The sequence below is a fragment of the Myotis daubentonii genome, chromosome 4 (assembly GCF_963259705.1).
Source record: "Myotis daubentonii chromosome 4, mMyoDau2.1, whole genome shotgun sequence".
In the NCBI taxonomy this organism is placed as follows: Eukaryota; Metazoa; Chordata; class Mammalia; order Chiroptera; family Vespertilionidae; genus Myotis; species Myotis daubentonii.
This window is the reverse complement of record NC_081843.1, coordinates 91,683,281-91,697,059: the sequence shown is the minus strand read 5'-3', so window position 1 is coordinate 91,697,059 and position 13,779 is coordinate 91,683,281. Positions and strand designations below refer to the sequence as shown.

Here is a 13,779-nt window from a genome sequence, read left to right as displayed (position 1 = left end):
CCCCGCTCTGCTTCTGCTCCATAGGGGAGTGGAGCACTCAGAGAGGAGGGGACACCAGGCTTCTTCCCTGGCTTACCCCCTGCGCCTGAACACTGTCCTTTGCGGGCCATTCTTTTGAGGTCCGGTTTCCACCAGGAGAACCGGGCCTGAGACAGAGCCTGCAAGACCAGGAGATGGGCAGCTGGAACAGATCTTCCTGATGTCACAGGCTGCCCTCAGGACCTTATAAAGATGCTGAACTACTGAAAAATATATATATACAGGGTGTCCCAAAATAACGTATCTACACTTTAGCGGCTGATAGCTCAATTTTGGAAATGAAATGTATTTTAATAAATACTGCCTTTATAATTATTTAAAGTATGTGTGTACATTTTGAGGGGCACTATGTATATGAATACTTTTAGTTCTATGTGTACAATCCAAGGCTCTTTGTTTTAGAATTTTTAAGCACTAATGAACCACCTTAAATGAAAGAAACCTGGTGCTGTTTAGTCAACTAGGTTACCAAGCCCTTTATTCCACAGATGAGAGGGATTAAACCTGCTGCCAATTCCACTCAGACACTGACTGGTTTTGCACCTGTACGTGGTGGTGCGCTCCAAGCGCTTAGGCTGAGCACGTGTAATACAACCGCGAGGCCTGCCAGGAGCCCCCCTGTGATTTCTTTTTCATGGCTACAATACGCAGCAAATGAGACTTTCCTTTCAGAGAGCCCCAGCCATGCTTCGGATAAAACCATATGGTGAATATCAAGTTTGAAGAATGGAGGCAGGCAAAAGGGAAATGGGGATGGGCGGTGAAATTCCAGTCATCTGTGTGATTGTCACCCATCTCGCAGCAGTTGGCGCCGGGGCTGGGGGGGGGGGGGTTGGGGGGTTGTGGGGGGGCTGGCAGCAGTGTTAACTGGAAACTTGTTAAATACAAATCCTCACCTTACAGAGGGGAGGGGGTGACATTCAGCTGGCTGCTCAAGGCCACAGACTTTCCATCCTAGAATCGTGTCCCAGTTTGTCCGTACCCTCGAAGGAAAGACACCCCCCCCCCCACCCCGTGCTGTGACTTCCTCGAAGCTTCAACTGGCTGCATTGGGCGCTATGCCAAGGTGGAGCTGGTTCCTCCAACCCCTGCTGAGATCCCTACAGCTACTCAGAGCTTGAAAAAAAATAGCAGTGCCCAAACTGGCAGCATCCAGCAGCTCACAGTTAAGGAAGCTCTTCCGAATGGTTTGATGGCCTCTGAGGTGTGGATGTGGTTTTCTGTCAGTGAGATCATAGGCAAGCGTGGCATCACTGGCATAATGTTTGAAGATCAATCTTTAACATCTCTTTCTTTTTTTTGTTGTTTTTTTTGTTTATTAGTTAAATGTTCTTGGACCATGAGTGTTCAGAATGGTATTTGAATTTTTAGAAAGATATATTTTAAAAAAAAACATGACAAATCCTCAGGTCCCACCCAAGACCTGCTGAGTCAGAACTCTGAGGGTGGCATCCAGCAGTCTGCTTCTCAGTAAACCTTCCAGGTGGTTTAGACTCGGGCTAACGTTTGAGAATGTTAGAGCCCTCCAATAAAACGGCTGTGGCACTTGTGTTCTTATTGGCTACTCAAAAAGGGTATCCTTTCTCAAGTGTAAATGATTATAGTTCTTTTTTTCTTTTTTTAATGAGATTTTTCAGGGGGGAAACGATCCCTGCTCTGGCCTTCTGAGGGAGAGGCTGCTTTTAAAATGAAGAGGAGAAGAAGAGGTCCAGTGTAACAGAGCGTGAAATGGGTGATGCCTCTTCAGTGATTAGGAGCCTGTCTCCCTTTTTATATTTTTAACAACAAAAAAATAAGTACTGATTGCCTTTGCAAATCTGCTGTTGTCAAAGCTCAGTGAGGAAGGGTTTGCTTAGCACATCCATCAGCAGACCTGTCTCCGGCTTCCTCCGACATCAGGGAAGCAGTGCTAACGTTGTTGGAATCACTAGTTTGGGAAGATCTTGGAAAACTTTGAGGTGATCAGGGCGTAAGCAGGAATAAAGGACCTCGTCTCTCAAAAGGAAAGGGGAGGCAAGCTGGACCTCACGACTCTGTAAGTCTGACACTGGGGTTTGAGCCTTTGCTTGTTGGCAGCATCCAGAGGTGTGAGAGCCCGGGTAACAGTCTTCAGGAGAAGTCAGCATCTTCTCGGGCAGATACCTATCCAGATGCAAAGAGAAAGGAGAGGCGCTCCTGTGTTGTTTGAATTGAATAATTGATCAAGTGTTCACTCTAAATGTTTCCAAAGTGCCTGGGTGTTGAGAACTTGTATTGCAGCATCTGAAAGTACCATTTTGGGTTAAATCAAGCTGCCCTGGATGGGAAGTGGGCGTGAGCTAGATTTTTCTGGTGAATTGAATTTAGAGCTTAATGCAAAGACCAGTGAGCACCAAATGTGCATTAGTATTAAAACAGGAAGCTTCCAGCGTCTGACTGACAATCTGATCTTCACAGAGAGAAGCTACTAATGCAGAGACACTGGCAGGACATATTGCATGATGGGGTTTAGGCATGAAGGATGTGTGTATCTGGGAAGACTTCCTAGAAGAGGTGACTCTTAACACAGATTATAGTGATACGTTTGTTCATGTGACAGTTTGGTTAATGTCATCTTTCTCTACTAGTAGAGGATCCATGGGGATAGCGCCCACATCAGCTTTGCTCACTCCTGTATCCCAAGTGCTCACTGTCAGCTCTCAGCATGCATTATAGGATGGATGGTTGGTTGGACAGGTGGGCAGACAGGTAGATGGTTGCTATAACTTCTGTCATTCCTAATGCACCTGCAGACTCCTCATAAGATCTGGTTGTCTTCCACTGACTTGCCCGTCTTCCCTAGCACACCATGAATTTAAAATAGGCATGACACATAGTAGGTGCTTATTATTTGTGTCTGAAAACTAGAAAGTCTGTCTGCCTTTCCCTTCTGGGCGTTTCATCTCAGACACAAATAGCAGTGATGTCGCAATCGTTTCTCTGAGTATGGAATTGGAAGGACAGGGTCTCTTCCTTTGAAGTAGGACATTTGTGGCAGCACCTCATGAACAAATGAGTAGATTTCATGTTGAAACCTGCGAGCAGCTACAAAGAGAATTTCGGGCTTGATTTTTAACAAATCAACAATAACGACCAAGGAAGGAACTTCCCCAGGGAGCTGGTGAAGAGGGATGTGAGTGAAAAGACCAGGCAGAAGGCACCAGGGAAAGGACCATGGGCCTGCCCATCTCTAAGATGTGGGTTCTGGCGAATCGAGCTACAGTGCCAGAGCTACAAGTCCTTGGGGATTAGCTGGTCCAAACTTTGCATTTTATAGGCTAGACATCCGTGGTGAGAGAGGCCTCTGAGCTCCACTGGTAGCAAGCTTGTTCCCCGGACAAGTCACGTTATGGCTCTAGTCAGCTACGAGGGAAAAGCAGAAAAGAGACGGGAAAGGAAAGGTGAACACACCAAGAAAAGCATTCCCATGATGTAGCTGACCATCGGACCCCCAGCTTTCCCACTGGAGGGGCCTGTTCGGCAGGTCTGAGTGGGGTGGGGCCCAGGAGACTATTTTCAAAAGCATTACAGGTCCTCCTGATGCTCGCCCACATTTTGAAAAGCAAACCTTTGGGAGATGGTGGCTGCTGGGGGAGCAGCAGGTTCAAGCACACCCTCTGTTGGCCGTATGGCAATTTCCATGACACAGTGCAGGGACAGGGTTCCTCTTGGCCGAGGACTGGATGAGGCCAAAACCTCTATGTGCGTGGTTTTGAGATAAGGGGAGGTTTTAGGCTCCCGACTGCCTCCCTCCTCTCTATAATTTAGGATCGGGGTGTGAGGCCAAGGTGTGCGCGGTGCGCACAGGAAACCTGGAGGCACAGGTCTCCCAGCCACACTGGGTCTTCGTGAACACAGACCTGCTTGCACATCGAGGTTCTCACTACCCTGTCGGACACCCTGGTGCACAGAGTGCAGCTGTTGATGCAGATGCTGTATTATCCCGGCACTAGCCCGAAGCTGGCAGCCACACACACATACTTGACCCCAATTCCCCAATTGTACCTTTTTCTCTCCACTGCCCCCAACTGTGAACTTCCTCCTAGTCCCCCTCAAAGTCCCAGACTTCCCCATGTAGGTCTCAGTTCACTTAGACATTCCCTGAGCCACACTTCCGAGGGCACGGCCCTATAGAAGATGTTGCTTGAAGCTCAGTGCCGTATGTCTCATTGCCAGAGCGAGATAAGAAAGACCAGGCTGCAATTACTGCTGGCCAACGAAAATAAGATTTACGCGTGGGGTGGCTTTTGTTTGGTTTGGTTTGGTTTCAGATTTAAGGAGATGAAGTGATTATTTAGATGGGTGGGAGAGGGAATACTAGTATAAGATAAGAATAATTATTTGGCCTGGATGAATTGCCCAGGAAACTGCTGAAGTTTGAATTAGGCTTATTCCCATGGCACAGTTTCCGGGGCCTGTTCCAACTCGCTACCTGGCTCGGTGCTGCATTTTCATCCCAGCAGTTTGCGTTTCTCAAGGAAGTAAACAGCCCATGTGATCTGCGTAGAAAAGCAAATGCGGTTCTTCAGCCTCGTGCGGCAGTGGTCTTCCAAGTGGGGTGAGCACCCTGGGGACGGATGGCCATTTCCACGTGGGGGGAGCCCGCTGGCCCCTTGGAGTGTGGGAGGAAAGTGCTAGCGCTTAGTAGAGATGTGCATCTCCTCTGAGATTGTTTTGTGCTTAATCGTGCATGTGTGCATTAGTGCGGTAATCCTGGGCTGAATTGATGACCCTGTGTCGGGAGTGCCTCCTGGCCTCACAGCGCGGAGTGTTGTGAAATCCCCTGAGTGTGCAGTCAACTTGTTAGTGTCGTTCAGGTTTGAAAAATTCCTGCAAATTTCAGTGAAAATAAAACATGGGCTACTGGAGCATGTAAAAAGTCTCTTTGCCCTCCAATTTATTTTATGCAAATAATACCGTAGAAGTCTCGAAGGGACCTCTCCCTTCAGGGAAGTTACTTCCTGTCCATTACAGCAGCCGTGGGCAAACTACGGCCCGCGGGCCGGATCCGCCCGTTTGAAATGAACAAAACTAAAAAAAAAAAAAAAGACCGTACCCTTTTATGTAATGATGTTTACTTTGAATTTATATTAGTTCATATAAACACTCCATCCATGCTTTTGTTCTGGCCCTCCGGTCCAGTTTAAGAACCCATTGTGGCCCTTGAGTCAAAAAGTTTGCCCACCCCTGATTACAGGTTGCCTTTCAGCACTGCCCCCTGTTACAAATGCTCCTTCTATATCACCCCGACGAATTGAGTTTATCTGTGTGTGTTTTGGGGGCGGGGGATGGAGTTCAAATCTCTAGTTCTCACATAGGAATGTAAAGTAGGATATATTGACTTCAAGGAAAGTGGCAGTTCAGAAATGAAACTGAAATAAAAATGTCTCCTGCCGTAGACAAAATGATGGCAGTTACACAGGGAAAGCAGTAGATGTGACTCATTTATGCACTTCTATCTGAGGTAATAGAGCTAATTCGTTCATGAGCTTCGCTCAGTCTTTAAGAGAACAGGAATCGTTGAGATGTATGTGTCTCTTGAGACTTGAAATAGAGATGGCGCTGATACACAGTCAGAGTCTTACTCTCGTAGGAGAAACAGGATCTCCCCACTTAGTTTCCATTCCAGTTACTGTGCTGGTTTTTTTAAGGCAGATGACGGCGTCACCTCTGACAGTGCATGGAGTCACCTCTGATGGTGCATAGGTCAGGTAGACTAATAGGCAATGAGTGCTCAAAACAAAACAACACACACCTCATCTGAAGACTTCGTGAGCAGTGGAAGGTGTGGAGCTTTTGGTATCTTTCTCTTTTTCACCACACCTTACCCAACACGGTAGCACGCAGCTGAGAAGTAAAAACAAAGCAAAATGCAAGATAGCGAAGGTGCCCTGTGGAATCCAGGACAGAAATTTCTCAAAGAAATAGAGCTGCTTAAAATGAATAGAATTCTCCCCACCCAAGCGTTTGCTTGCCTAGGTCTTCGTTTGCTGTTTGTTTGCTTGGTTTTCCTTGCTCAGCTTTTTACATAAGTGACTGACTCGCTCAGTGAATGACATTGGCAGAAAAGGTAAACCATGCCTCTCCCTTCTGGCTCTTGCTTGGATTTCTTCACTTGAAATGACTTTCCCTCCACTCCTGACTGGGACTCGGAAGCCCCTCACTCCTCAGAGAGACTTTCCTAATTGCTCAGCCTTCTGTCGTCTCGACTTTCTCTGATTGCCAGTCTCATCTGTCATCCGTCCCATTTTAGCACTTAAAAATCAGAAAGACACCTCCTAATTTATATAAATGGGTAAGGTAGCTAGATTTTTCAAAATGTGCTGGTAACACTGTTGTTTCACATTTATTTCCCCTAGAAACAAGTATGTTCATGAATATTTGGGAAGTTATCTTGTAAGCTAGTGGTGGCAAGTAGGTGGCCTGCATCTCACACACACACACACACCACCACGACCACCCACCCCCTTCAGCTACCAGAGCAAACATTTCTAATTCTTCCTAACATTCCTCCCACTAATACCAGATACACCCTCAGAAGTTGATAAGCTGGCATTCAGGTACCCACAACCAGGCTCAGTATGAATCAACACAGAACTCAGCAAGCTTGACTTTGCCACCATGTGAGCCAGGTGCTTTGGGAGGTACAAAGACACAACACAGTCTTCCTCTCTTGTAATAGTGTGTTATATTCCATAATGAATTACATTTCTTTCTGTATTTTTTGTATTCCCCTGTTCTGTGCAATAAATTCTTAGGAGCCATATGCTATATAGCAGCGGTCGCCAACCGGTGGTCCGTGGACCACTGGTGGTCCGTGAGGTTCGAAAGGTTGGCCACCGCTGCTATATAGAACCTAAAGGAGGGTTATCTTATTCCTTCCAGGGATCAGGGAGGGTGCAGTGGATGGGGTGTTTGACTATTCCATGGGGTTTCCACAGGAACGCCCACTAAAATGGGTAACATTCTAGAGCAGAAAAATAACATGTACAGTGGTCCACCAGTAGAAAAATTTAAAGCCTGTTCAAAAGTAAACAAATAGTCTATCAAGTGCAAATGTTTAGCCCATGCTTTTAGTTCCAGACTAAGGAATTCTGACATATTTTACAGGTACTGTGACTCACTGATGGCTTTACATTGAGTGACAGAGCTTTTGAGGGCCCCAGTTTTTGTTTTAAGGTCCCTGAAGTGGTGAGCTAGACGGAGACTACACTGGAGGTGGAGAGGTGGGTTTGGAAGCCTTTAGCCCAAAAGAAGCCAGAGCCTGGACAGAGGGAGAGGGGCCATGCAGATGGGAAGGTGGGAAGCAGCGTTGTGACTGGTCAGTGGAGGAAGGGAGCATGGCCCACTGCCAGTGGGCGTGCTGGGCCTTGGGCTTGCCACTTGGTGAGCCAAGGGCTCTGTGGTGGTAGAGAAGGAGGAAATTACTTTCCTCCTCACTTTTTTTTAAATTCAGAAGGCGGGGCTGATCTTAAGCAATATTTTCCTTTGAACCCTCCAGCCTCCAGTTATCTGCTCCTCCTCACTTGCTGGCTTCCCTCTTCACAGGTTGCCTGGACCCTAGTGCCCTCGTACTGTTCTAAACTCCTGCTGTGGTATCCACAGCCTCTCCATCCCCTAAGGTTCTGGGTTCCCAAGCAGCCTCTTCTTCTCCAAGTCATTTTCTCCCCTGTCCCCCCTGTACCATCACCAACAAAAAGACCGCAACACAAACAAAATCCTTCCCATTTCTCTCAGGCCCTGTATTTGTGAGTACATCAATCTGATTAAAGCAAGGACACTTAGCAAAATCTGTGAATTTTAAAAAGAGAATCCTTGTCTTTTCAAATGAGTTTCTTATGGGTATCTTTTTAAAATGAAATTGAAAGTATAATTCTCAAAGCCTGGATGGCAAAGCTGTTTTTAGAGGAAATACCTCGGTAGACCAGTAAGCCTCCCTCCGGTTGCAGCTTCCTTGAAGACGTCTGTACTTGTCAGTGCCTTCCCTTCAGCGTGTTCAATTATGGCTCCTAAAAACTCTCCCGTTTGTTTGCAGTGACCTTAGATAGGGATGGGTAGATGAGGGTATGAGCCATTCCTGTAAATGAGAGGTTGGCAACTGTAAAGCTCAGATTGTAAACAGTTCAGGCTCTCCTGGCCAAACAGTGTCTGTGAACTCCCTGATGTGGGGCCTAGTGCAAAAGCAGCCACAGGCAATAAGTAAACTAATGGCCATGACTGTGTGCTAATAAAACTTTACACAAACAGGTATTGGGCCAGATTTGGCTCCTGGGCAGCCCTTTGCCAATCTCTGCTGTCCATGATCATGTGTGAGCCTGGGACAGCCTTTTATTACTGCTGCCCATGTGGCCTCCACAGGCTCATCTCAGCTTCCCGGCACTTGCCTCACCAACTAGAGGCCTTTAGAAATATCTCTCAGCAAATTGGCATGAACCCGACACCACTCCTGGAAAAGGCAGAATTCAGAGTGCAGCTCGAGTTGGTCTGGAAAAGGCAGCAAAGGGCCATAGGGAAGACTGCCTGGTACTTCAACAGCCGCCCAAAATTTAACCGGTGTCTGCAACAGGACCAGTTACTCTTCATCTGAAACCTGTCTACGTGGTGTGCCCGATTAAAACAATCCCTTTCTTTTACAATAAACCCCGTAATCATGTAAAACTTCTCTGAAACATTTGTAGAAGAAAAACCCCCGGGAGAACCTGGCGTGTGTCTACCGTTGCTGCTGAATTGGAGTTGACTCCGCTGCTGTAGTTGGCCACCTCTGACATCCACCCCTTATTTTCTTTCCTGCCATTCCTTCTGTTTACTTCTTTGGTCTCTTTTACATACCTTTTCGATAGCCTTCCTCCCTCAACTTTTTGTATATCTTGAGATGCACACACACACACACACACACACAAAATTTTATCACTGGAATTTCGGGAAAGGCATATCCTAGTCCTGCTCCCAGAGCTGTGTGCACTGAGAGCCAGCAGCCAGCTCCTGCTGAGTGACCAGGGGTCTGCCTGTAGCAGCCAGCCCACAAACCCAGAGAATGCCAGCCCCACAGTGTTCTTCCCCACTAACTCATGGGAACATGGCAAGCGTGAGATTCCGGCTTCGTAGAGTCTGTATTAGCTTTGATTTGAAATCAGTACCAAGAAGGGACAGATTCTCCTTCTTGCCATCTGCCTCTCCTATTGTTTTTGAAGAACTGAGAGTCACTTGAGGACACTGACCTCTCCTTGGGAAGGTGACACATGCAGATCCATCGCAGGAGGGGATAACAGCACCAATGACTGACCACATGCCTAGTTATTACAGGTGATTTATTTGCCTGGACTTCCTAAGGGACCAAGAGAGCTATTTGATTTGCATGAATAAAAATCATCCAAATCACCCACAAAGTGGGCTCAAATTGTTTGGGGATGATACGTGGGAGGAATCCGGAAGTGGGCTCAGCTAGAACAAGGACAATCTTATTTCATTGGCCAAGCCACAGTCCCAGAGCCTCAGTGGACATCAGCACCGCTCCACCCAGCTGCCTCTGAGGCTCTGCGTGTACCGAGCATGCTGGTGCTTGGCGAGTTTGACTGTTCGGTTTTACTGTTTTCCTCTTCAGTCCTGAACTCTCTCTGTTGGAAAACATCACGTCTAGTGTCACAGTAGATTTGTGTTTTAATTTCTGCAGCCCGCCCGCGGGCTTCTTGCTACTTTGGGGCCGATTTATGGTTGTTCTCATTCCCTTTTTCTGAATAGTTATTTATTCCCAGCCCCGGCCTCTGGTTCTCCTTTGACCATTCAAACATCTGCCCCAGGGACTTGGAAAACGAGCTTCCTTTGGCAGCCTGCAAACAACCCTGGTGTGGCCGAAGCATGAAAGGGAAACCACCAGGCTCCACTGTCCCGAGGATACTGACCAGGGAAGGAGCCAACACGGCTTCCTAGGGATTTGGAGCCTGGATGTCTTCTGTCACATCTGCAGATTATTTTTTTTCCAAGTGTTAGAAGTCATAAAAACTGGGTGCAACCAGTCCTCCTCCTGTTTTCCTTGGGATCAGATGTGCTTGTGCAATGGAAATGGTTGGAGATAAAAGCCACGCTTTGCATGGTTTGTTTGCAAGGCTTCAAGAGTTAGCTGAGAAAGACAGACGACGCCCCGGAGTTCGACAATGTGTTAGTCACGGTGTGTTCACGGAGACCTCATCAGCGCTCTGAACAGCGGTTACAGCACATTTCTAAGTACCAGACTCTCAGTGTGGACCAAAGGGCCTCTCTCGTAGTAGATGATGATGTTTGCTCCCCACCCCCAAAAGCCTAAAATTTGCCAGAAGCTAAAGCTCAATTTCTGTGCTGTTTCTCGTCCACAATTATTTCCAGCCACATTGTCCAGTGCAGCTTTTCAGAGGTTCTGCACTGAGATAAAAATGTCAACGTAAAGACAGTCGGGTCGTTAAAATGCCAACCAAGTCAAATCCCCTTGCAAATTATAACCCAGAGACGTTAAAATCTAAGGTAATTAACGTCCAAGCTTAAATTCCCTTGACCTTTTGAGTTAAAAACCAAAGCACTTCATGGCCTCCTTCAATCTCTCCTATTTCTTATTTTGCTCCATCTTAACTAAGGATATATATTTTTTAATTTTATTATGTACTAGAGGCCCAGTGCATGAATTCATGCACGGGTGTGGTACAGCTAGGCCCGCCCCAGGGTGCGGGGGGCCGGAGGGGAGGGAGGGGCCATGGGAGGTTGGCCGGCCGACCTGCCCCCTGCAGTTTATGTCATAGCGACTGGTCGCTTAGGGTTTTATATATATATAGATTGGTTTTGGGTATACAGTTTAGTGGTTAGACAATCATATACTTTAGTGCTCTCCTTGATATTTCTAGTACCCCGACTGGCACCACACATAGTTATCAATATTATTGATTATATTCCCTATGCTTTGCTTTCTTCCCTGTGACTATTTGGTAGCTACCAGTGTGTGCTTCTTAGTCCCTTCACCTCTTTCACCCAGGGCCCCAACCCCTTTCCCCTCTGGCAGCCATCAGTCTCTCTGTGTATCTATGAGTCTCTTTCAGTTTTGTTGTTTATTTAGTTCTTTAGTTTCCACATGTAAGTGAAATCATATGGTGCAGTATGTATCTTTCTCTGGCTGATGTATTAACCAAGGAGATTCTTGATGTTGGGTGCTGGGGAGAGGTAGTGGTTTTCAGCATCTGTAGCCTGGGCTGTTTGCCCCTGGAACAAATATGGCTCTTTCAGCTCCAAGAAAGTTGAATTTGTTAAACAGCAGGTCTCTTGTGTGCTTTATTGTTTAGTGAAATGGAAATGGACAAAGAGTAAATAGACTCACAATGGTATCAAAACATTGGCCTCATACCCTTGACATTTAGAAAAATGAGACAATCCCCAGCTCCTGGACAGTGGTCCCAGGCAAAATTCTGTTCCCAGGAACTTACTGAATTTTGCCAAAGGCCATGTCAAAAATTGTAAAATGTCTAAAATTTTTCCGCAGATGAATGGATGCTGGCAGGAGACATGAGACTCCTGGGTCAGAGACAAATGGCGTTGTTATGGCACAGCCGTTTTTTGCTTTCTCCAATCCCAGCCTAAGATTCCATCCAGTTTAGAGCTTCATGTTTGCATAATCTCCCCCTTGCCTCCTCCCCCTCCACCCGCATACACACAAGTCCTTTGGGAGTGATGCAGAGGGGCTCAGGTGGGTGGACACACAGTGGACTTGCTTCACAGCTGAGTAACCCTGAGCGTAGACAACCTGAATCTTCTATGATGGGCTGGGAGCAAACCTGATTGCTCTTTGCTCCAGAGCGGGGCATTATCTTTATCCTTCTGGACAGTATACAAATCTACGGCTTTCTCCTGAGACATTGTCACTCTACAAACATCTGTGAAATAATAGACGATCCACAGTACAAAGAGCCTGTGCTTCTGTTCACAAGACACAGGAATGGGAGAGACCCTGGAGAGATGTCTCCCCACAGGCTGCAGCAGACACTCAGTAATGTCAAACAAAGGAGGGTCGGTGATGACAATATTCTTCTCTCAAAGATGCCAGTCAGTCTATAGCAGTTGTTTGGAGTCTGTGACTATGAATTTAAACTCAGCTTGCAGGAATCTTCCCAATCTGGGGGGAGGAATCAACCTGGTTCTATTTACTGTGCTTTTCGTTTATATTCAAGAGCTTCTTCTTCTTCTTTTTTCTTTAATATGTTTTTATTGATTTCAGAGAGAGAGGGAGAGATAGAAACATCAATGATGAGAGAGGATCATTGATCAGCTGCCTCCTGCACGCCCTCTTCTAGGGATCTAGCCCACAACCCAGGCATGTACCCTGACCAGGAATAGAACTGTGACCTCCTGGTTCATGGGTCGATGCTCAACCACTGAGCCACACTGGCTGAGCTCAAGAGCTTCTTGCTTTGCACTCACACTTTGAGACAAAAGTATGGGGCACCGTGGTGTGCCGCGTTGGGTGTGGATGGTGTCCTGGAGAGAGCTTCCACATTCTCAGAAGCAGGCATTTTCCGTCCTGGGCCACGTTTTCCATGTCCACTGCCTTTGGACATAGAAGGGCTTAGCTCGGAGGAAGCCGATCTCTCGCCCCTATTTATTCAGCTCGAGAAACACCCTCTGTGGATTCATGAACAGACCCGTTGTTGGTGACTCTGAGGCGTGCTTCCCGAATGAGCTAGTGAGGACGAATGCCTCTGCCACCACTCCTCGGCAAGTCGCCCTTCCGTGGGTTTTGAATGTTCCAGGGGTCAAGCCACGTTGCTTTCTGCTACCTATTTTTGGGCAGGAATTGGAAATGCCTCTAGTGTTTCACACCTGTCTCCTTTTGGGAAGACTCACTTCGAGTCCCTGTTTAACCTGCAGCTTGGATGGACCCCTGTTTTCTCTCCTCGCCCTCCTGGCCGAGCCTGTGTGCCTTTCTTACTTCTGCTATTCCTTTACTTTCTGACGTAGATACGTTTTTCTAAAAACTATTCGAGACTCTGTCATGTGGGGCCCATCGTTGTGAAAGAGATGAATCGATGAGTCCCCTTTTTACTAGCATATCCATTGTTCAATTGTATCTCCACCACCACCACCTCTGACTTGGTTAATTCCACTCAGGAAATAGCCTGCCACCAGACCAACATCAAGTTCTGGCCTATTATGTCCCTCCTGGCTCCCATTTCTCAGGCCACTTCCATCAGGGCAACAAAAATAACTATGTCCTTTTAAAATTTACCCAGGGCCCTAGCCGGTTTGTCTCAGTGGATAGAGCGTCGGCCTGCAGACTGAAGGGTCCTGGGCTCGATTCTGGTCGAGGGCACATGCCCGGGTTCCAGGCTCGATCCCCCAGGAGAGGGGGTACAGGAGGCAGCTGATCAATGATTCTCATCATTGATGTTTCTATCTTTCTCTCTCTCCCTTCCTCTCTGAAATCAGTTAAAAAATATATACATATATATTTATCCAGGAATTTTTTATTTTATTGTTTTCCTCTCTCTGGTCTTCCTCTCCTTTAAATCTGATCCCTCTGGGTATAGTTGTCCTAAATCCTCTTACTCGGACTCTTTATCTGCAGTTTATAAATCACATCTCTCATTGTTTTCCAGGCCTGAGACCCCTGTGGGGAAGTTTTTGCATTCTGTTCTCTGTGGTTTTGCCTCTCTTCCTCGGTTGGATTTCCTTAGGTCCCAGTCACGCTCTCTAACTTAGGACTGGCTAAGT

The 13,779-nt window shown here is 46.9% G+C and overlaps 1 protein-coding gene and 1 pseudogene across 16 annotated transcripts in view; both read left to right on the top strand.

Annotated features, from left to right (window-relative positions):
* The window catches only part of PDZD2 (PDZ domain containing 2), a 327,541-nt gene that overhangs the window by 264,593 nt on the left and 49,169 nt on the right, over window positions 1–13,779 (top strand). The window contains exon 1 of one of the 16 annotated variants that reach the window (XM_059694721.1): window positions 4,392–4,615. The exons of the other annotated variants lie outside the window; for them this stretch is intronic. The gene's annotated coding sequence lies outside the window, so the exon portion shown is untranslated. Of the gene's footprint in view, window positions 1–4,391; window positions 4,616–13,779 lie in introns of those variants that run through there. 16 annotated transcript variants of the gene reach the window in all.
* On the top strand, window positions 743–3,082 carry LOC132232513 (ATP synthase subunit g, mitochondrial-like; annotated as a pseudogene).